This window comes from Hemitrygon akajei, chromosome 27 (assembly GCF_048418815.1).
Source record: "Hemitrygon akajei chromosome 27, sHemAka1.3, whole genome shotgun sequence".
Classification (NCBI taxonomy): domain Eukaryota; kingdom Metazoa; phylum Chordata; class Chondrichthyes; order Myliobatiformes; family Dasyatidae; genus Hemitrygon; species Hemitrygon akajei.
Window position 1 is genome coordinate 39,288,513 of NC_133150.1, and position 24,977 is coordinate 39,313,489.

Consider the following 24,977-nt stretch of genomic DNA (forward strand, 5'->3'; position numbering starts at 1 on the left):
CTGGAGAGGTAGCAATGGAGAACAAGGGATTGGCTGAAGAACTGAATAATTATTTTGCTTCAATGCTAGTGGAAAGCACTAGCAGTGAGATGGAAGTTCCAGGTGTCAGGGGTCATAAAATCTGTGAAATTACCATTACTAGAGAGAAGGTTTTCAGAAAAATAAAATGCCTGAAGTCACCTGGACCAGATGTCATACACTACTGATTACTGAAGGAGGTGGTTGAAGAGATTGTGAAGGCATTAGTAATGATCTTTCAAGAATCACTAGATTCTGGAATGGTTCCGGAAGACTGGAAAATTGCAACTGTTACTGCACTCTTCAAGAAGGGAGAGAGGCAGAAGAAAGGAAACTATTGGCCAGTTAGTCTGATGTCAGTAGTTGGGAAGGTGTGTGGAGTCGATTATTAAGCATGAGGTCTCAGAGTTCTTTGAGGCACATGATCAAATAGGCCTTAAACGGCATGATTTCCTCAAGTGAAAATCTTGCCTGAAAAATATGCTGAAATTCTTTGAAGTAATAGCAAGCAGAACAGATAAAGGAGAAGTGGTTGATGTTTGTACTTGGAATTTCAGAAGGTTTTTGACAAGGTGGCACAAATGAGGCTAGTTAACAAGCTATGAAGTTTTTCAGGGAAGATTCTAGCATGGATAGAGCATTGGCTGATTGGCAGGAAGCAAATAGTGGAAATAAAGGGAGCCTTTTCTGGTTGGCTGCTTGTGAGTAGTGGTGTTCCACTAAGGTCTGTGTTGGGACCGATTCTTTTTACATTATATGTCAATGATTTGGATGATGGAATTTATTGTTTTGTTGCAAAGTTTGCAGACCATACGAAGATAGGTGGAGGGGCAGGTAGTTTTGAGGGAGTAGAGAGGATACAGAAGGACCTGGATAGATTAGGAGAATGAACAGAGAAGTGGCATATGGAGTACAGTGTCAGGAAGTGTATGGTCCTGCACTTTAGTAGAAGAAATGAAAGGGTAGACTATTTTCTAAATGGAGAGAAAAGAACTGAGGTGCAAAGGGAATTGGAAGTTCTTGTGCTGGATTCCCTAAAGGTTAATTTGCAGTTTGAGTCTGTGGTGAGGAAGGCAAGTGCAATGTTATTCATTTCAAGAGGACTAGTATATAAAAGCAATGAAGTAATGTTGAGACTTAATAAAACACTACTGAGGCCTCACTTACAGTATTGCAAACAGTTTTGGGTCATTTATCTTAGAAAAGATGTGCTGAAACAGGAGAGAGTTCAGAGGAGGTTCACAAAAATGATTCCAGGATTGAATAGCTTATCATATGAAGAGCATTAGATGACTCTGAGTCTGTTTTGACTTGAACTCAGAAAAACAGGCAGTGATCTAATTGAAAAACATTTCATGGTTAAAACCCTTGATGGAGTGGATGTGGAGAGGATGTTTCCTTAGCTGGGAGGGTCTAAGGCTAGAGGATACAGCCTCAGAATAGAAGGGCATCCATTCAGAAGGGAGATGAGGAGGAATTTTGTTAGGCAGAGAGTGGTGATCCTGCAGAAATCTTTGCCACAGGTAACTGTGGAGGCCAAATCTTTATGTATATTTAAGGTAGAAGTTGATAGATGTTTGATTGGTCAGGGCATGAAGGGATATGGGGAAAAGCCAGGATATTGGGCTGAGAGGAAATTAGATCATCACTGATGAAATGACAGAGCAGATGTGATGGGCCAAATGGCCCTATTCTGCTCCTATATCTTATTAGACACAAGCAACAGTGGATGTTCTAATCAGAAGCAAAAATAAATAGCTCAAAGTGAGGTGAAGCAGGGGGATTAATCTGAAATGTACACCACTCTGGCTCCGCAGATCCCACATGACTCCCAAAGCTCCTACAGAAGTTTTGTTTTTGGCTTGATTGAAAATGTTAGCCATGGTGAATTAGGTGTTGAGTTCTTGTGGAAAGGGTTCATGGTGAAAACTTAATGGTGGAAAGGGAAGGAGCACTTGTTGAATATTGTGATTCTGAGTGGAAAGTTGCTCTCTGGGCTTCGTGTCTGCGGGCTCCACGATGTTTACTCCACTTTGCACTGAATCGAGGCTGAAACCACGGTCTGATCCGGCTGCTCTGGGCTTTGAGCCTGATGACTCATTTTCATTCTAAATGCTATTTGCTTATTTTTATTGTTTGCATGATTTGTTTATTTTCTCTCTGCACATTGGGTGTTGATTTTTATTTATAAATTATTTTGGGTTTCTTTGTTTTGTGGCTGCCTGTATGGAGACGAATCTCAAGGTTGCCTAATGTATAAATACTTTGAACATAAATGTATATTGAACTTTGAACTTTTAAACTTAATGGAATAATGGAACAGACTCAATGGGAAAGATGGCCTAATTCTTCTATGTCTTTTGGTTTTATGGTCTTACAAAACAGACAACAATGCAGTGAACCTCTTCTGCAATCCCTCCAATGTTTCCACATCCTTCTTGCCATGCAGCAAACAGAACTACACACCTACACCAAGTGTGTCCTATCCATATTTTTATACATTTGCAAAATGCATTCTTGAATGCTCGATGCTGGCAAATGCCGTAAGCCCTCTTTGCACCTGCATTACATTTCCCTCTGTTCAAATTTTCGTGGAGTTAATGACTTGCACCCAAAGATTTGTAAACCGATCTGGATCTGCTTTGGTAATAATTCAATTAAAGATGTTTTTGGGGATCTTGCTGCCGAGGAGGGAGCAAAGTAGGAAATGGGTGTGATGTTAAAGGAACTTTTCATGCAAACTTAGCAGACAGTACTTCACTTCATTCCCTCTCTGAAGGCCGTGACTGCTCTTTGAAGTAACTTTTAGAGCTCACCTCTTCTAAATTCTTTTCCATCCATTGCTGCATTTCAAGAGCTCTGACGTGATTTCATTTTGCTTTAGTTAGATGTGAGGGGAAGACCTACTGAATGGAATTACCCATTCACAATGGGTAAAAGCCACATCGGATCTGTTCCTGAACAAAATCAACTCCATTTTGACAGGAAATGGCCTGTGTAAGTAGACAACCACTGTAGTTTCTATTTCTCATAGAATCATAGGACATAGTAAACAGACAGGTCTCTCAGTCTGAGAGAGCTTCAGTACAAGGGATAACAATTCTCACAGGTCACACATATTGGAGACGTAGTGCAGAATCAGAATCAGAATCAGAATCAGGTTTAGTTTCACTGTCATACTACATGTTCTGAAATTATCTGTATCCGCGCCATCTTGAAGTTTAACTAAACAATGTTAATTGTTCAACTGCACAGCCTGCTGAGATCCCCAGCATTTTGTGTGTGTTGTTTCATTGTTCATTGTAGTGTGAGGGTAGAGATGATCCAAGAATATGGCTTATTTATATTGTCCTGAATTTTTGTTGCTGCCTTTGCAATTGTTTATAAACACTTAATTTCACATTGTATAGAAATGGATAAATGATAAAATAATTCAGTACAGACAGAGAGCTTTTGTTACTTTGGGTTTGTTATATTTGTTTTAGAGGAAAACAGTACAGCATATTAGTCATGAATGTATATCTACTTAAATTCTGTACTTTATGAGTGCTGACTCTGTTGTGTCAGTCACTGCTGTCATCTGTGTAATGTTCACCCTCAGCAAAAGATGTGGTTAGAACTTCTGTTTTTATTTAACTTACGGAACAGAATATAGAGAAGTACCAACAGATGCGATATGTAAACAAATTGTTCCACCCTCTTCCTGCATTGCCCCATCACTTCTTGGAAAACTTCTCAATATGCTGATGAGGACAAGTGCAGAAATGCAAAATATCTTCAGATAAGCATTTTTGTTTCAGCAAGATCACTGAACAACAACAGCAATATCATGAAGAAAAGACCTTTTGACCTTCGTGTTTAAAATTAATCCCAATCCTGTGCACAGCTGTAAGTACAACTATGGAATCATAAAATGTTTTCCAGTCGGTTGTTGGGAAGTTATCCAAGAACTGAGGCTTTAGAAGGTATTGGTCAGACTGCCCTTGGAATATGTTGAACATTTTAGGAATCCGTGTCTATGAAAGGATATGCTGTATTTGGAGAGGGTCCAGAGGAGATTCAAGGGAATGGTCCAAGGAATGAAAAAGGTTAACGCATGAGGAACGTTTGATGACTCTGGGCCTGTACTGCTGAAGTTTAGAAGAATGAGGAGGAAATTTCATTGAAAACTCTTGAATAGTGAAAGATCTGGTTGGAGTGTATGTGGAGATGATGTTTCCTGTCATGGGGGAGTCTCAGACCAGAGAGCACAATGGCATCCCATTTGAACAGAGATGAGAAGGAATTCTTTAGTCAGAGTGTGGTGAAACTATGGAATTCATTGAAAAAGAATGCTGTGGAGGCTACATCATTGTGAATATTTAAAGTGGATGTTTGTGGTTTTTGATTGGAAAGGGTGTTGAAAGTTATGGAGAGAATGGGGCTGAGGTGGATAATAAATCGGCTATTATAGAATGGTGGCACAGATTGATGGGCTGAATGGCCTAATTATGTTCCTGGAATATCGTCTTCTGGTCTTATGGTCTTAAGTGATGGAATAATGCAGGAAGAGGATGGAACAATTTGTTTATATGAGGCATCCATTGGCACCTCCTTAAAGTCTATTTTGTAAGTCAAGTAAAGAGCACAGAAGTTCTATGCATATCCACTGAGAATTTCTTTGGGATGTCCTCAGAAAGGGAATGGGCCTCTTTCAGAATCAGAATCAGGTTTGTTTTCACTGTCTTCTGATGTAAAACTGTTGTTTTGTAGCAGGAAAAAAAACGAGCAAGTTCTTTCCCTCAGACTATTAATGAGCTTGGGTTTATCAGGTCCAGATTCACAAGTGGGAGCACTGTAAATGGAATTATATCAGGCTAATCAAATCCCATCGGATAACTCTGACCTGAAGAGGTCATGAGCTCAAAACAGACTCTGGTGTTATTGCTTCTCAGGGAAGTGCATGGCAGAAATGTGACAGATGTTCAGGGAACATTTGCATGGCATTCTTCATGGGTATGTTCCATTGAGGCAGGGAAAGGACAGTAGGGTAAAAGAATCATGGTGTACAAAGGATGTAGAAAATCTAGTTAAAAAGAAAAGAAAAACTTACAAAAGGTTCAAGAAACTATGTACTGTTAGAGCTTGAGAAAATTACAAGGGTGCCAGAAAAGAACTCAAGAATGAAATTAGGAGAGCCAGAAGGGGCCATGAGAAGGCTTTGGTGAGCAGGATTAAGGAAAGCCCCAAGGCATTCTACAAGTAAGTGAAGAGCAAGAGGATGAGCTGTGTGAGAATAGGACCAATCAGGAGCGATAGTGGTTACGTGCATGGAGCCGATGGAGGTAGTGGAGGAACTTAATGAATACTTTGTTTCAGTATTCACCAGTGAAAAGGATCTTAGCAAATGTGGGGGTGGCATACAGTGGCCTGAAATGCTTGAGTGTATAGACATTAAGAAAGAGGATCTGCTGGAGCTTTTGATAGGTATTAAGTTAGATGAGTAACCGGGACCGAACGAGGTATATCCCAGGCTATTGTTGGAAGCAAAGGAGGAAATTGCTGAGCCTCTGGTGATGATCTTTGTATCATCAATAGGGACAGGTGAAACATCAGAGGACTACGTGGTTGCAAACTTTGTTCCCTTGTTCAGGAAAGAGAGTAGAGATAACCCAGGAAATTACAGACCAATTAGTCTTGCTTCAGTGGTGGGCAAGTTGTTGGAGGAGATCCTGAGAGGCAGGATTTATGAGTATCTGAAAAGACATAATCTTATTAGGGATAGTTAGCATGGCTTTGCCAAAGGCACGTCAAGCCTTATGAATCTGATTGAATTCTTTGAGGATGTAACAAAACAGATTGATGAAGGTATAGTAGTGGATGTAGTGTAAATGAATTTCAGTAAGACCCCTACTCTTTGTGATTTTTATATATGACCTTGATCAGGAAGTAGAAGGGTACGTTAGTAAGTTTGCTGATGACACAAAAGTTGGGGGTGTTATGGATAATCTGGAGGGTTGTCAGATATTACAGAACAATGTTGATAGGATGTAGAATTGGGTTGAGAAGTGGCAGATGGAGTTCAACCCAGATAAGTGCAAAGTGGTTCATTTTGGGAGGTCAAATTTGAAGACAGGATATAACGTTATTGGTGAGTCTCTTGTCACTGTGGAGGATCAGTGTGATTTTGGGGTCTGTGTCCATTGGACATTCAAAGCTGCTGCGTGGGTGATAATGTTAAGAAGGCATATGGTATGTTAGCCTTCAACAATGGTGGGATTGAGCTCATGAGGCGTGACGTAATGTTACAGCTATACGAGACCTTAGTTAGACCTGACTTGGAGTACTGTCTTCAGTTTTGGTCATCTCACTACAGGAAGGATGTGGATACTACAAATAGAGTGCAAAGGAGATTTACAAGGATGTTGCCTGGATTGGAGAGCATGCCTTATGGGAATAGGTTGAGTGAACTTGGTCTTTTCTCCTTGGAGCGACGGATGATGAGAGATGTCCTGAAAGAGGTGGAAAAGATTGCGAGAGGCGTTGATCATGTGGATAGCCGGAGGCTATTTCCCAGGGCTGAATTGGCTAAGATGAGGGGTCATAGTTTAAGGTGCTTGGAAGTAGGTACAAGGGGGATATCAGAGGTAAGTTTTTCCACACAGAGTGGTGGGTGCATGGAATGTTCTGCTGGCAATGGTGGTGGAGGCAGATACAATAGGGTCTTTTAAGAGACTCTTAGATAGGTCCATGGAGCTGAAAAAAGTAGGGGGCTATGCGGTAAGGAAATTCTAGGCAGTTTCTAGAGTAGTTTACATGGTCGGCACAAGTTTGTGGGCCGAAAGGGCCTGTAATGTGCCGTAAATGTCTGTGATCTAAAATGCGTTAAGTAATCATGCAGCTTATCAAAGTTCAAAAAGTTTAAAGTAACTTTATTATCAAAATTTAAAAATATCACAAATACGAAGAAAGTGTAATTCTGAGAAGTGGAGTAAAAGAAAACAGTTCAGTTATTTGTTGCAACACACAAAATGCTGGAAGCACTCAGCAGGCCAGGCAGCATCAATGGAAAAGTGTATAGTCGACATTTCATATAGAACAGTAAAGCATATTATGGGCTGTTTGGCACACAATATTGAGACAATCTATATTCTGTGATCAATCTAATTCATCCCTCCTACATAGCCCATAACACTCTATTTTTCATACATGCATGCATGTGCCTATCCACGAGCCTCTTAAATGTCCCTATTATATCAGCCTCTAACCCCATGCCTGCCATGCATTCCAGGGATGCACCACTCTGTGTATATAAAAAAAAAACTTGCATCTTACATCCCTGCTAAACTTTCTTCCACTCACCTTAAAATTGATGTCCTCCAGTATTGGTCATTGTCACCACGGGAAAGGGTGCTGGCTGTCCACATAATCTATGCCCTGTACTCCACAATACTCCATTGTGATCAAACCAGAGTTTTATAGAGCTGCAACATTACCTTGCGGCTCTTGAAATCAGTCCCCTTGACTAGCAAATTCCAGCACATCATACACCTTCTTTAACACCTTTTTAACTTGTTCAGCCATTTAGAGGAATTGATGATCTTGGAGGCCTGAATCCCTCTGTTCCTCCACATTACTGTTAGATACACAGCTGTGCAGTTTTACAAGAGAATCAGCTGGTTTGTTGTTCCAAGCAACTTGGAGAACTTGCCACAGTTATTCTGCAGACTTTGGCTTTCTTATTTGCTTCTCACTCTCCAGGTAATCACAGATAGCCTCAATGTTGCTGAGATGAGATTAGGGCTCGGTGGAGGCCACACCATCTGAAAGCTTAAAAATCTAGGGTGCTTAGTACTTTTCCAAAGTACGAAGCATTGGGAAGATTGCAAATTTAGGTTCATTCATTTGTAGATATGTCTATAAGTCAGGAGTTTATTACCTGGGAATGAATTGTATCATCTTTTATCCTACACTATCTCCCAACAGATCAGCTTTCTAAACAGACACTCTTACACTTCAACCCAGATCTGAGAGTGGATTCCAGACCTGAAACTGGGTTTTACGAAAGGTCCCTGTTATGGTTTCTAGCTCAAAAACAGTAAACAAATTCAAAGGAAGTAAGAGAGCTGAGAAAAGTGAATCCTAATTTGTGTTTTCATTTTAAGTGAGGCGTGCACGTACAAGTGTTGGTGTCATGACACATGCAATTCACATCTTTGACTTATAATCCATATTTAATTATTTAAGCAAACAAGAATACTTAAACAATATTTACAATATTACTCGGATACTACTGAAATATTAAATACACAACACCTTGCAGCTTAGGTATAATCTCCACCTCAATAGAAAATGCATCTCACCACATATACAATATACTACATGAAGGATTTCTTCCTCTTGTGGGATAACCCCTTTCCAGACAGGGGTATCACTCTGCTTAGCAAGTGAGACTTGTGGCTGTGAAACCATCTCAGATTCTGTGGCCTCCTCCTAGTGGTTGTAGGAGTTGTTGACTCTGAGACTGCAGGAAGAGGTTCTGACAGTGTTAAATACATAGAGTACATAGAAATCTACAGCACATTACAGGCCCTTTGGCCCACAATGTTGTGCCGACCATGTAATCTACTCAAGCGATTGCCTAGAATAGTCTGTAAAGGACACCTTTCTTCTCCTAGTTCATGCATTTAGTTCACTGGAGTATTCTCTTATTAATCCTTCTATTGCTCCCGTTATGATCTGATCTTTCATCTTGGTTTCCTCATCCACAACATGTGATGAATCCTCTGTTTTTGTCTCTCCTTTGACTCCTTTTTTGGCCTTCCTTTCATCGATCTGGGCTTTGGTCTTTGCATTTACTTTTACAAGCAGTATTTTGTCTCTCACTTAAGTTTCTGAAACAACCAAAATGCACACAGAACAGGCTCCAGTCCTTTGTGCTCACACAAGCCAAATGCTTGCATCTTTCCTGACAATCCTTGAAATCTATTCCAGCTTAAAACCAAGGCACATTTGACAAGTAACTGACTGATTAACATGTCAGAAGCTTCCTCAGACATGTTGCCGATACAGAATGTTGTAGTTGATCTGGTGCTTACATCATTTTCACATTCCTCTGAGCAACATGATCCTTCCTTGGTACAATATGCTTTCCAACCAAAGGCACAGAGGTCGGCACCAACACGTTTGTCCTCAGTTAAGTTAGGCAATGGTTTATGGTGTTTGTCATAGAGGCAGTTGTGGCATTATCCGGTACCTTTCTTAATTTGGTTTCAGTTGGCTTCTTTGCAGGGGATGTGGCATGCAGTTGGTGGATGGATCTCCAATCAAACAGCAGATGTCTCAGCCAATCAAGTCCTCACAATGCTGGCTCTTCTGTTTTGTTTTCCACATACATGCTCAATGTGGCTTGTTGGTTGTTGTATTTCACAGTTAGGAATATCATTCCGACAGGAGTTATCTTTCCACCAGTTTATGTTCTCAGTTGAGGACCTGCAGGCTTTAGCTTACATCTTTAAAATGCCATTCAAACTCATTTTGTGGAGTGACTGAAACAGCTGAACCGGTGTCTAATTCAATTTTAGTGAATATGCCATTCTCTCCTGGTGCATGCCATATTGCCTGTCTATTGTTAATTTCATACAGTAAATCTGAAGGCTACACTGTCCAGTTTCACATTCATCATTATCAGATTTTTCATCTACAGCATGCAGATTAGTGCTCTTTTTGAAGCTGCAATTTGACTTTTTAGCTTTTTCTCTTCCCAGTACCATCCATTTATATTTATCTGGACAACATGCTGTTTGTATGTGTCCTACTTTGTTGCATTTTTTGCAAGTTTTACCTTTAAACCTGCATATCTTTAGTGAATGTGAGTCCCTGACACAATGGTAACACAATTTGATCAGCCTGGCCTGTTTGTGTTTGGACGTTGCAATTTGTTCACACTCACTTTCATTCCTGATTGCAATTCAATTGCATCTGTCTGTTGATTCCATTGAAACAGCAATTTTAGCTGCTCTCTCCAATGTGAGTTGTGCTTCAGTTAGGAGCCATTTTTGAATGCTTTCTTGTAAGATTCCACAAAGTAAATAATCTTTCAATGCATCATTGAGCTGACAATACTCAGACAATCTCTTCAATTCAGCCACAAACACTGAAGTGGACTCCCCTGCTTTTTGATTCTGCTTATGAAACCTATAGCATTCTACAATCAACTATGGCATTTTTTCCAAATGTTCCTGCCTTACTTTAAGAATATCATTAAAGCTAATTTCTGGTTTGGTTGAAGCAGTCAAACTTTGAAATCAACTGTATGCCTTTAAAGGCAAAGCGCTCAGCAAAATTTACACTCGTTTCTCAGTGTCTATTACATTTGCTTCAGACTAGTGTTGAATTAGCTCAGTATACATATTCCAATTATCTGCTGTGGAATCAAACGAGCCAATCTTTCTGATGTAACCAACTATTTCTACTGTTTTAAATTGTTTATCACCCAGTACCAACTCTTTATGAACGGATGAACCCTTCCGATTTCTGACATTTAAAACAACTTGATTGTGTCCGCCCTTCAGAAGAACATGTGTTGTGCTACTTCTCTTTTTTTAAACTTGACCATCTCTGCACATGCTGGGCTACGTTTTTTAAACTCTTTTTTTGTTTGAGTCTTTAGCTGCTCTTCAAAAGGTTCATTTTAGAGATACCTTGTCACACGTGCTACATTTTCTAACTTCCGAATATAAAACTAATTCAAAAGAAATTACAGGGGTTAGGGAATGTGGGTCTAACAAAAGAGATTAATTCTCCACAAATGTTATATTTGCACAATTTCTGAAGACGTATGAATATTTGATCTTGGTACAAAATTCCAGCACAATCTGTGTGATCCAGAAGCCTTCACTTTACCTTATAGACCGGTCTGTGAGGAGCTGATTCATCAGGTTTCTGTAAAAGGCAACAGTCAAATCATCAGACTCATCGACACTGGGAACTCTGCTATACATTTGTATCTGGAACTTGGACTCCAATTTATTTGCATCAACCATTCTGCATACATACAGTGTGTCAACATCTTTTCAATATCATCTGCAAATAGCTTTGTATTGACCATTGGATAAGAAAACATAAATGTCTTTTCTCAAATGATCTGTATATTTGAAAGCAAATTCCACTGACATCCAGAAGCCTACCTTAGTTTTCCTTGTGAACCATGTGACTGAAATAGTGCAGATCATCAGCAGAGCGAAGAGTAGCCAACGGCCCATTTTCCATATTTTCCATATCATGAAACTGAGCAAAGGGGAAGAGATACAGAACTGATGAGATGAACCAAGGTGGTTTTGTGCTTGAAGCATTCATCTCTTGTTTCCTCTGTAACCTTTGTGAAGTGGACAGTGCAATGTAAGCAGAGCCAGAGAAGTTCAACTAGAAGAGTAAACTAGCATTGACTGAACGGTGGGTTGGAGAAGGGGGAACAACCTGATCATCAGTTGGAATAAAACCAGATTTTCTCAAGGCAATAGCAACATCTTGCATGCGGTCATTCATTGATTCTATTGTGGTTGTTGGAATTACTAAGTGTGCCACGATAAAATGAATCTTAGTGTTTTGTATGATGACATATACCTGTCTATAATTTACTTTGAACTTTGAAATCCTTTCTGCAATTCATCCAGTTTAATAACTGTTGTTTTTAGCAGATTACCAACTTCTCTACTATGATTCATGCCAGAAACTTTCTTTACTAACCTTTCCTTTTCTGACTCCACTTTCAGGGAACCATGTACCTGAATTCCAAGATTCCATTGTTCTATAACACTTCCTAAGGCTGACCAAGCACTGTGAAATTCTTACTTGATTTGACTTTTGAAAATGCAAAACTTGGCACAGTTCTGAATTAAACTCCATTTTGCTATTCCTCTGCCCAAAAACCCAGCTGATCAAGATTCTTCGAAATCCTATTCACTACCTGAGAAATAATCTGTCTGAGTGTCATCTTCAAATGACATTTATTTCTCCAGTTATTGTCATTGAGACTTTGCCCAACCCTGCAAGATGTGACCTTACTACTTGTTACTCTACCAGCAATCTTTGAGTCAGTGAATGTCAATGAATATCAGGGTAAAGGAAAGCAGCATCCTAGGGTTTGGCAAACACAAAACTCATCACACATCATGGGTGAGGGTTAGTGATGGAGTAGTCATGGAGAATACTGCATGACACCCCTTTGAATGTAACAAATGATTCTTATTTCCAAAGGATAAACATTTAACAAGAACTTAGGCTTGCTGTTCTTGGAGCAGATAGGGTGAAGATTGGATATAGTTGAGGGATGGAAAATTATGAGATGTACAGGTTGGATAGACGACAGCAAATTTTCCTCATTCTCAGAGGTGAATAAACCAAGATGACATAGATTTAGAAGGGATGTGAAGGGCTTGTTTTTACCCAGAGAGTGGTGGAAACAGAGTCACACTCAGTGTTTGTGAAGTGTCTGAATGATATCTTAAGTCACATCTCCATAAAGGCACTGGGCAATGTGCTGCAAGGTTGAGTTTACATATAGTATTGTGCAAAAGTCTAAAGCACATGTAAAATAATTCTGTAAAGTGAAGATGCTTTCAAAACTAATGAAACAAAAAGTTTTTAAATATCTAAATATTTACTATAATGTGCGGTTAGCAGAAAGAAACTAAATCAAATCAGTATTGGGTGTTACCACACTTTGCCTGTAAAACCAATTACTTTCAGTACACTGTCATGCAGTTTTATAGAAAAATTAGCTGGTAGATTATTCGAAGGATCTTGGAGAACTTGCTAACTTCTTCTGCAGACTTTGGCTGTCTCACTTGGCTCTGTCTCTCCATGTAATCCCAGAAACCCTCAATCTTGATATCAGGGCTCTGTGGAAATGTTGGCATCTGAAACTATATATAAAAAACACTGAGGGTTCAGTTGAGAACAGTAACTTGTCACATTCATTCTGGTCATGTTGTAAGCTTTATGCATACTTGAAAAGTATTTTTCACTGTTTCTCTGAGGCTTAGGGGAAGCGGTGGGAACCGGACCTGCTGATAGTCATCCTTGGACCAACAAGCTCCCTGCCTTCAGCCAATAAGTATGAAAAAATGGCTGTATTGTTTGGAATGGTGATTGCTAAGATGTTAATCCTGCAAATGTGGAAAATGGACTTTGTGCCTACGTACGAACTGTGGCTGAGAGAACTGGTAAATATTTTACATTTGGAGAGACTGAGACTATGTAATGAGAACAGAGGGGACATTTTTGAAAGGATATGGGGCCCTGTATTGGACTTTCTTATGGGGTGAGGACTGAGGTTTTTTGGTGCGGTGCACCTCTGCTGTGTATGTTTACTTTTGCCTTTATATTATTCTCCCTTTTGCTGCTCAATATTTAATTTGATTTTGTTATTGTCGTGGTTTTTGTGGATGTGTTGCTTTTTTTGTTGTTTGTTTGTTTGTTGAAAAAAAAAGAATAAAAAATATATTTTAAAAAATTGAGGGTGCCCAAGACATTTGCAGTGTTCTGAAGATAGATGTGCAATGGAAATCCACATGGTCTTTGTCTGTTATACGACTCTAGGACCATATGATTCTGTTACACAACAGCATTATCTGAACCCTGAAGCTTAAAGTTCAAAGTGGATTTATTATCAAAATACATGTACATCACCATATACAACCCTGAGATTCAATTTCTTGTGGGCATACTCAATAAATCTAAAGAATAATAACCACAACAGAATCAATGGAAAACCCGCCAACTAGAACGTTCAACCCGAGTGCAAACAATAACCATCTGTACAAATAGAAAAAGAAATTAAAATATTAATTAAATAAGGAAAAAAATATCGAGAACATGAGATGAAAAGTTCTTGAAAGTGAGTCAAATAGTTGCGTGCACATTTCAATAATGAGACAAGTGAAGTTGAGTGAATTTATCCCCTTTGGTTATCATTATCCATTCCAATAATCTACTTAAAATAAAACACGCACAACACGTTGGAGGAACTCAGCAGGTCGAGCAACATCCGTGGAAACGAACAGTCAACGTTTCCGGCTGAGACCCACGGAAACGAACAGTCAACGTTTCCGGCCACGACCCGTGGAAACGAACAGTCAACGTTTCCGGCCAAGACCCGTGGAAACGAACAGTCAATGTTTCCGGCCAAGACCAGTGGAAACGAACAGTCAACGTTTCCGGCCAAGACCCGTGGAAACGAACAGTCAATGTTTCCGGCCAAGACCAGTGGAAACGAACAGTCAATGTTTCAGGCCGAGCAGGTGGGGGGAGGGTGGGAAGGAGAAGGCTGGTAGGTTTCTCAGCCTGAAATGTTGACAGTTCATTTCCATGGGTCTCGGCCCAAAGCATTGACTGCTCGTTTCCACGGACGCTGCCCGACCTGCTGAGTTCCTCCAGCATATTGTGCGTGTTGCTTTGACCCCAACATCTGCAGTGTATTTTGTGTTTACTTATAAAAAAAAACTTGTATCAACTTTCACGTCTAAGTTATGGCAGAATATTTAGAGAGATCAATTTATCTTGGATTCCTGGCCTTAAAACATGTAGTAGAGAATTGGTTATACTACTGGATGTGGAAATGAAAACAATATTCTCACAGACATTCAGTTTAAATGAATAAAATTGTAATTTCCCTCTTAATCATCTCTTATACAGGAGCAGGGCCAATCATAGCACCAGCAATGAGAACATTGTACATTTGAGCAGAACTGGATTAAGTGGTTTACCTTGCAGTTGATACTGTTGTAAATGTTTCACATGAATATTCACGTCCTGTTGAGGCAAGGAAAGATAATTCAGTCTTATGTCTTTTCCAAGTGCAGTTAAGCAAGAGTACATGATTGACGGGTAGAAACTCATGCCTCAATAAAGGACTGATTGGTTACATGGAGGTGAGTAATTTTCTGTTTCCTGTGCATATCTGAACACCGATGTTCCTGGGGAAGTTATGGGGCTTGGATCGCTGGGATTGAAAACCCTATTTAATCCTGTGCATATCTGAACACCGATGTTCCTGGTGAAGTTATGGGGCTTGGATCGCTGGGACTGCAAACCCTATTTAATCTTGTGCATATCTGAACACCGATGTTCCTGGGGAAGTTATGGGGCTTGGATCGCTGGGATTGAAAACCCTATTTAATCCTGTGCATATGTGAACACCGATGTTCCTGGGGAAGTTATGGGGCTTGGATCGCTGGGACTGCAAACCCTATTTAATCATGTGCAAACAGAAGTGGAAGTTCCAGCCGGGCTAATGACAGCTGCCAGCACTGGGAGATCTGTTGTTGGGGTCTCAACATTCACCAGGGGGATGAACTCATCTCTGCACTGAGTGAATGTGGAGATATTGGACCAAGTACAGTTGTTGATATGACAGTGTAATGCTTCTGTTCTCAATGAAAAGCCAATTCCTGATATAATACAAAATACTGAAGGAATTCAGCAGTTCAGGCAGCATCTACAGAAAGAATAAACAGTAGACATTGCAGACGAAAACCCTTTCTGATGAAGGATTTTGGCCTGAAACGCTTACTGTTTTTTCCTTTGCATAGATGCTGCCTGACCTGCTGAGTTCCTCCATCATTTTGGATATGTTGTTCTTGTTGTCCACCATATGCAGAAGAACCTCTTGTGTTCCAGTTCTAATAGTGGGCAGACAAACATCATTAAACATCAGAGTTATACAGTATGGGAACAGGCCCATCAGCTCAACTCATTCACACTGATGAGTGTGTTTAACTGATCTAGTCTTACTTGCTTGTATTTAGTCCAGAAAGGTTTTAAAATCATTTTTATGGTCTCCACCTGCCCAAATTTGTTCAGTAATATGTTCCAGATACCCTCATTGTCTGTGTAAAAATATTGCCCCTCAGGTCCCTTTTATATACAACATGGATCTGTATAACACAGTACAGGCCTTTCGGCCCACCATGTTGTTCCAGCCTTAACTGTACTCCATGATCAATCCAACCCTTCCCTCTGCACAGCACACAACTGTCATGTATCGATCGAAAAGTGCCTTGAACATCCCTGATATATTCGGTTACATCAAGATAAATCTCCTCTACATCCTGTAAAGATTCCACAACCTTCCTAGAATGAGGAGACCCGCACCAAACACAAAACTCCATGTGTGAACTAACCAGTGTTTTATAGAGCTTTAATGTTACCTCCTGACTCTTGACTTAAGTACTCCAATTAATGAAGGTCAGTAGAGCATGTGCCTTCATCACCATCCTTTCAATTTGTTAGTCAACTTTGAAGGACATTTGTTCTTGGACTCCAACATTTTGCCATTAACATTGTATTCTGTCTTCAAATGTCATCTTCCAAAATGTACACCTTCACACTTTTCCAGATAGAACTCCATTCTGCATCCTGTCTTTGTCCATAAGACTACAAGGATCAGAAGACAGAGAAGCAGAATTAGGCCTTCAGCCCATCGAGCCTGGTCCACCATTTTATTATAACTGATGCATTGTCTTCTCAACCCCATTCTCCTGCCTTCTCTCCATTACCTTTCCTGCCCTGACTAATTAAGAACTGATCAAATACTGCCTTAAAGACACTCAAGTGACATGGCTTCCACCACTGCCTGTGGTAACGAGAGCTGTATAACCTTAGGCCACAAACTTATCAATCACCCCTTGTATTGCACATGGTATAAACTGTTCAATTCTCTCTATTTTCCATGAAACAACCCACTGGAAACTGTTTCGAAATCTAGAAGAAGCGAGTTTGGGTTCTTGCTGTTTTTCAAAGATGAGAAAATCTCAGTCAGTGATCAGAAACATCAGCCATTTGGATACAAAGCTACCATACTCAGCAAGACAAGATACTCTCTGGTTTAACACTCACTTCTCAGCTACTGAACATGACATGCCATTCTCTGCAAGATTTGTCACGGTGGAGACAGAATGTTCCAGAAATGCTTGAATGCAACCTTCAGAACATAGATTAACACCCCCACTCCACTAACTCCTCCCTCCACAAAACCCACCACCACTACTTTTTCATTTCTTATCAGCCACTTGAGTTACAAGCACAATTGTGCCTATGGTGCTTTATGAACATGCAATCAATGTATATAAACTGTCTTATGAATTTGTATCCATTGTGTTACTTTATTATCGTGATCTATATCTTATTGTGTTTTTGTTTTGTACTGCATCGGATCCAGAGTAACAATTATTTTGTTCTCCATGCACTTGTGTGTTGGAAATGATATTAAGCAATCTTGAATCTTGAAAACAGTACATGATACTCAATCAATCACCCTGATGATTCAGACCCTCCTCCACCACTTACCAGTGCCACTGAATCGAATCACAAGACTGCAATTGCCTCCTCTGTTGTAGATGGACACATTCACTATTTCACTAGACTTTGCTCCAAGAGTATTTGAGACTTTGCAGTAATATTGATGGTTTTGGTGTTTGAAGGATTGACAACGTAGATCCAGTTTACTGGTGTTAGAGATCTTTGAATCCAAAGATGAGATGTTTTCATACCATGTGTATTGAATGGGAAGGGATCCCAGTACAGACTCACAGGACAGTGACACGGAGCCCCCACCACACGAGACATTTGCAGGAGAGAGAAATTGAAGCACTGGAACAGACACCGGTTCTGTGGGAAAGAATTATTGAACATCAGAAAATTAATAAAGATGCCATAGGTGGGGATCTGAACTTCACATCAATCTGTGGCTCTGCAACGTCCCAGCTGCCTGAACTGCCACATTTACCATTATCCTAAAGCACAGCAGAATTACTGATCAGGACAGCAGTGATGACACTGAGGATGTGTCTGTGTGAAAATCAGAGTTACAATCTCTCTCAGCATCACGGAGACAGTCTCCAGTGTTGTTTGAAAATTCAAGGCAAGTGTTGTTTTAAGGTGCCTTCTTCAGGCACGCAGGCAGAACAGATACAAGAGCAATATTAGAGGCGCATTTAGACTAACCCACTAAAAGGAGCAGAATTCAGCCATTTGGCTGATTGAGTCTGCTCTGCCATTCAATAGTGCTGATAAATATTTTCCCTCTCAAACCCATTCTGCTGCCTTCTCCCTGAATCCTTTGATGCCCTTACATATCAAGAACCTATTGTACTACACTTTAAGTATACCCCAATAACTTGGCTTCCATAGCCTTCTGTGGCAATGAATTCCACAGAATCATCACCATCTGGCCTAAGAAATTCCTCCTCAGCTCTGTTCAAAAGGAATATACTTCTGTTGTCTCTCTCCCGCAGTCTAGACTCCTCCATGGTTGGAAACGTGCTTTCTATGTCTTCCCTATGTAGTCTTCAATATTTTATAGGTTTCAATGAGTTCCTCTCTCATTCATCTAAATTCTAGTGAGTGAAGGCACAAGGCCGTCCAATGTATCTCATGAATCAACTTTCCTGCCTCTATCTTATCCAACTATTTTCATTGCTCCATTTCCCACAGCAATGGGTCAGATGGAGAGCCTGGCTGCCAGGAAGTGGATGGTCAATGGGTGCTGAGAGGGGGATTACTGGAGCACATTGAGGGGGACAGAGAGAAAGAGCACGTGGTAGGAGAGGGGGGTGACTGATCCTTGAAGCAGGGATGGGAAGTGGGTAGCCTGCCCTGGGAGGAGTGAACACAGGCTGTTTTAATCTGGATTTGATTGCCTTTTTATGATTTTTGAGGTAGTTAGATCATAAGTAACACTTGCTTCTCATTGATCGGTTATCTTCAGATTATTAGATTTAGTCTGAATGTAAACTTTTGAGGGTGTGACATTTCATACAGTTCAGAGGTAGGAACATGTGCCAAGCCTCCTACTGGAAATCAGTATGCAGTCAGTGGGTGAGAGCTACCCAACCCTCACCCGTTCCCTGTGGGATTCCATACTGCCACAGAGCTTCAGGATATCGGTGCTTCCCCTAACCATTCCCAGACAAAGCATGAATCAGACAATTTGGCGGAGACACCAAGTTAATCAATGAGAAACCTACCGTTAGACACCTGTAGATCCATATCAAACACTGGATGATTTCCAGATGTTTCAATTCCACATCTGTAAAGTCCTGTATCTTGAGAGACAAGATTCTTCATAGTAACAGTAAATATTCCCTGGGATGTGTTATCTCTGATTGTCATTCTTCCGGACTGCTCATTTTGCTCATTTGTATTCACTAACGATGTGCATTGGTGATCCCAGATGCGGCACAAATACTTTGTGTGTGAACGGTACATTGGTACATAGTGACAATCGATTGTGCTCACTCTTCCCACAACTCCTCTTACTTTATTTTCTGCCCATAAAGCACCTGAAACTGAGGGAGAAATTCAAGAAATGGACAGGTTAAATCAAATTTACACAAGTAGATTAAAGATTGTTTTGTGTCATTTCCGGTACACGAGTGTAAAGGAGAACAAAAAAGAATTGTTACTCCGGATCCAATGCAGCACCAAAATAAACAGAAATGATAAAGAACACAATTATAATGAATAAGGATGCTTTATTTAAAGCTGTTACTGTGTTCTGAGGAATCTTCTCACACTGTCTATGGGTATAATTGAATTCCAGGGAAACTGAGAAGACAACAGCATCGTCCCTCATCACATGCTCACAGCTCTTCACAAGTTATTTGATTGGAGTCATCGTTGTCACTGCCCACTGATGTCTCAGTGTGTTTCCACATTTCCAATCCAGGCAGGTGAGGATAAGATCAGTGGGGGATAACTTATAGGAGGCAATTGTGTGAGACAGGATCTACCTGAATTTGTAAAGACACGATCTGATTTGGGATAGTCTGCATGATTTTGTGCATGAGAGAACCTCTCTGAAATAAAATTGACTGAGTTTTCTTGAAAGGCTGACCAAAGGGACTGATGAGGGTAAAGAGTTTAGCAAGGCTTTTGACAAGGTCTAGCATTGTAGACTGATCTGTAATGTGAGATCACATGGTAAGGTAGCTGGATCAATACTGAATAGGCCTGGTGAAACTAGTCAGATTGGTAGTGGATTGTTTTGTTTTGACAATATTAGACTTCTTCACCAGTTGATTGCTGTTGGGATTAGTATTCTTGGTTATTAACCAGTTACTTGTCATCTATATTGATAACTTGTAATGATATTGTTGGTGTCATGATTAATAATTTGTGGACGTCACAGTAATGTAGTGGACAGTGAAAAGAGTTGTCAAATTTTACAACTGGATCTGGAAAATGAACAAGTGTTCATCCCCATTTTTCTCTGTCAAATAGATTCCCTGTACCTGTGGCCATCCCGTCTGCCTGATTTTGACCTGTCTCCTTTTTCTTCTTGCTCCTACCATTGGGCAGGAGGTGGAGGAGTCTTGGGTCCCACACGACCGGCTCCTGTACCAGATTCATTGACCTCAGCGCAGAACTGACTCTGAAGCTGTGAACTCAGCGACTCATGTTTTATGCATTATTTGTTTACATATTTATAGTATTTGCATGATTCATCTTCTTTTACACATTTGATGTATGTCAGCCTTCATTGTGAGTGGCTTGTCATGGATTCTATTGTGTTACTTTGTTTTGTGGGTGTCTGCAAGAAGATGAATCTCTAGTTTGTTTGTGCTATACATTCTTTGATAATATATTTACTTTGAACTTCGAACTGGGAAAGTACCACTGAAATAAACGGCTGATGGAATTGAACTGAAGCGGTGTGGAGTGATGAATTTTGGGAAATTAAACAAGGACAGTAGAGAACTAGGTGTGCAACTACATAGGTCTCTGAAGGTGGCAACACAGGTGGACAAAGCGGTGAACAAGGCAGATGCCATGCTTGCAATAATGGATAAATAAGTACAGTTGAGTTTGCATGTTACTGATATAAAGAACACTGAGTAGACCTGACCTCAAAAGCTCTGTGCATTTCCAGAGGAAGGGTGTGATTAAATTAGAGAGAGCACAGAAAACATTCACAAAGACCGACCCCTGCAGAACACCACGAGTCACTGATAGAAAACAGAAATGTCCACCTTATTCCCACTCTTTGCCTCCTGTCAGTCAGCCTATCCTCAATGCGCATGAGTATCTTCCCTGTGATATCACGGGTTTTTATAATGTTTAGCAGCCTGATGTGTGACACCTTGTCAAAGGCCTTCCAAAAATCCAGGTAAGCAACATCCACTGATTCTCTTTTGTCTATCCTGCCTGTTATTTCCTCAAAGAATTCCAACATCTTTTTCAGGCAAGGTTGCCCCTTGAGGAAACAATATTTTATCATATGCCTCCAAGTACCCCAAAACCTCGACATTTTACTAAACACTGAAGTCAGTCTAACTGGTCTACAATTTCCTTTCTTTTGCTTCCACTCCTTAAAGAGTGGACTGACATCCCCAATGTTCCAGTTCTCTGGAACTTTCTAGAATCTAGTGATGCTTGAAACAAATTACTGACTAGGTTTGTCCGCCATTTCTTTATCTCTTATTACTATCTCTTCAGCTTCATTATCCAGTTGTCTGATATCCACTCTGACTTATAACCATATAACAATTTCAGCACGGAAACAGGCCATCTCAGCTCTTCTAGTCCGTTCCAAATGCTTACTCTCACCTAGTCCAACCGACCTGCACTCAGCCCATAACCCTCCATTTCTTTCCTGTCCATATACCGATCCAATTTGACTTTAAATGACAATATCGAACCTGCTTCTACCACTTCTACTGGAAGCTCATTCCACACAGCTACCACTCTACCTTTTATACTTTTATATCGAAAAATGTTTGGTATCCTTTTTTATATTATTGGCTAGTTTTCCTTCAAATTTAATCTTTTCTCTCTTTCTGACTTTTCTCATTGCCTTTTGATGCCTTTTAAAAGTTTCCCAGTTCTTTAACATCTCACTAACATTTGCTATACTGTGCCCTTCCTTTTGTTTTCATGACAGTGTCACTGTCCCACAACTCAACCCCTACTCTAGCATCTTAAATGCAGAAGCTAGAAGTATTAATGGAATGCTCCCAAATTTTCAGGATGTGCAAATCCAACGATGTTTGAGATGCTCCACGTTTTTCTGGACAAAGTGCCAGACTGACTGTTCTCTGCACTTTATTTCTACCCCATGGTGGGTGCAATGTGTAGCTTCTAGAAATGTAAAGATATTCCCTACCCTAACTAGAAGTACAAGAGTAGCAGTAACAGCAGAACAAGAAGAAATATTTAAAGATATCCTCCATTGAAAGGAGAACTTACTGGTGCCATTGATTTCTGTCACATAGCTGCAGATCTCTCCGTTGTTGAAGACTGTCACGTTAACCGTTACACTGGATCTTGCTCCGAGCTGATTCGAGGCACTGCAGTAATATTGTTGGTGCTGCTGTTTGAAGGATTGACAATGTAGAGCCAGTTCATTGGTATCTGAGATCTTTGGATACCCAGATGAGGTTTGTTCATACCATGTGTACTGAATGGGAAGGGATCCCTGGAAGGATTCACAGGAAACTCTCAATGAGCCCCCGATACGGGAGATATTTGCTGATGACAGATATCGAAGCAGAGGAACAGACACAGGTTCTGTGGGAAAGAATTAAATATTCAGACCCTGAATAAATATCTGAAAATAAAATACTCTTTTGCTACATTTTAAGTACACATGTTCACCTGCTCGTTAATACAAATATCTAATTAGCTAATCATGTTGCAGAAACACAGTCCATATAAGGATGCAGACATGGGCGAGAGGTTCAGTTGTTGTTCAGGTCAAACATCAGAATGAGGAAGAAATGTGATCAAAGTAACTTTGCTCATGGAATGATTGTTGGTGCCAGATGGGGTAGTTTAAGTATCTCAGAAAATGCAGATCTCCTGGGATTTTCACACCCACTGTCTCTAGACTTGGGAAAGAATGGTGTGAAAAATAAAAAGTAACATCCAGTGAGTAGTGATTCTATGAGCAGAAAAACCCTTGCTGATGAGAGGGGTTAGAGGAGAATGGCCAGACCGGTTCAAGCTGACAGAATTGTGACAGGAATTCAGATAATCATGTGTCACAACAAAGCTGTTCAAGATAACCACGTGTTACAACAGAGGTCTGCATAAGAGCATCTCTAAATGCACAATACAGTGAACTTTGAAGTGGATGGGCTACAGCGGCAGAAGACAACAAACATGCATCCATTGGTTACATTATTCAGTACAAGACATATCTAATAAAGTGATTGCTGTGTGCTTAAAAGCAGCAACTTGTGAGATATCCATCAGATGTTAGATGGCTTCAGGATAAAATGAATTTGTGACGAGGTTTAGTGTAGAGAGAGAAACATTTAGCATTGAAATTAATGCAGAAATCTTTAGGGATGGACGTGGTCTGGACAAAGATCTTGTAACTCTGCTGAGATTGCAGAGGATGAGACTGCAGAGGACAGGAGGAGGAGGAGATTGCATTTCTCCATTCAACAAGTTTAACCCTGGGATCAGCACATCGTCACTCCCCAGGACATCTGATTCTCTGACCATTCATAAGAACATGACAACATCAGAAATAGCAGCTGTCTTGGCTATCTGACCCAACGAGCCTGCTCCACAGTTCAATAAGTTTATGTCTGATCTGACCACGGACACATCTCCACCTATCTTTCCTTTCCCCATAACCCTTAATTCCCCTACTATGCAATAATCATTCCAACCTTGTTTTAAATATATTTACTGAGGAAGCCTCCACTGCTTCATTGAGCAGAGAATTCCACAAATTTACCACTCTCTGGGAAAAGCAGTTCTTCCTCATCTCCATCCTAAATCTACTCCCCCGAATCTTGAGGCTATGTTCCCTAATTCTAGTCTCACCTACCAGTGGAATCAACTTTCCTGCCTCTATCTTATCCATCTCTTTTCATTGCTCCATTTCCCACAGCAACGGGTCAGATGGAGAGTCTGGCTGCCAGGAAGTGGATGGTCAATGGGTGCTGAGAGGGGGATTATTGGAGCACATTCAGGGGGACAGAGACGTGGTAGGAGAGGGGGTGACTGATCCTTGAAGCAGGGATGGGAAGTGGGATAGCCTGCCCTGGGAGGAGTGAACACAGGCTGTTTTAATCTGGATTTGATTGCCTTTTTATGATTTTTGAGGTAGTTAGATCATAAGTAACACTTGCTTCTCATTGACCTGTTATCTTCAGATTATTAGATTTAGTCTGAATGTAAACATTTGAGGGTGTGACATTTCATACAGTTCAGAGGTAGGAAAATGTGCCAAGCCTCCTACTGGAAATCAGTATGCAGTCAGTGGGTGAGAGCTATATGAGTGGGGTTTCCCAACCCTCACCCGCTCCCTGTGGGATTCCGTACCACCACAGAGCCTCAGGATATCGGTGCTTTCCTAAACATTCCCAGAGAAAACATGAATCAGATAATTTGGTGGAGACACCAAGTTAATCAATGCGAAACGTACCGTCAGACACCTGTAGATCCACGTCAAACATTGGATGATTTCCCGATGTTTCAATTCCACATCTGTAAAGTCCTGTATCTTGAGAGACAAGATTCTCAATAGTAACAGTAAAGATTCCCTGGGATGTGTTATCTCTGATTGTCATTCTCCCATGCTGTTCACTTTGCCCATTTGTATTCACTAACAATGTGCATTGGTGATCCGAGATGCGGCACAAATACTTTGTGTGTGAACGGTAGATTGTTGCATAGTGGCAATTGATTGTGCTCGCTCTTCCCACAACTCCTTTCACTTTATCTTCTTCCCATAAAGCACCTGAAACTGAGGGAGAAATTCTTCACAAAATGGACTGGTTAAATCAAATTTACACAAGCAGATTAAAAATTATTTTGTGTCATTTCCAGTACCCGAGTGTAAAGGAGAAGAAAAAAATATATTATTCTGGATCCAATGCAGCACCAAAAAAACGGAAATGATAAAGAACACAATTATAATGAATAAGGATGCTTTCTTTAAAGCTGTTTCTGTGTTCTGAGGA

At 40.4% G+C, this 24,977-nt stretch overlaps 1 long non-coding RNA gene across 1 annotated transcript; it reads right to left on the reverse strand.

The window, feature by feature from the left end:
• Positions 1 to 11,186: 11,186 nt before the first annotated feature.
• On the reverse strand, positions 11,187 to 17,442 carry LOC140717032 (uncharacterized). Its single transcript, XR_012096423.1, has 3 exons — positions 17,347 to 17,442; positions 14,766 to 14,811; positions 11,187 to 11,286 (listed from the first exon to the last, which is right to left on the reverse strand). It is a non-coding gene; the product is annotated as an uncharacterized lncRNA (long non-coding RNA).
• Between the last annotated feature and the right edge of the window lie 7,535 nt (positions 17,443 to 24,977).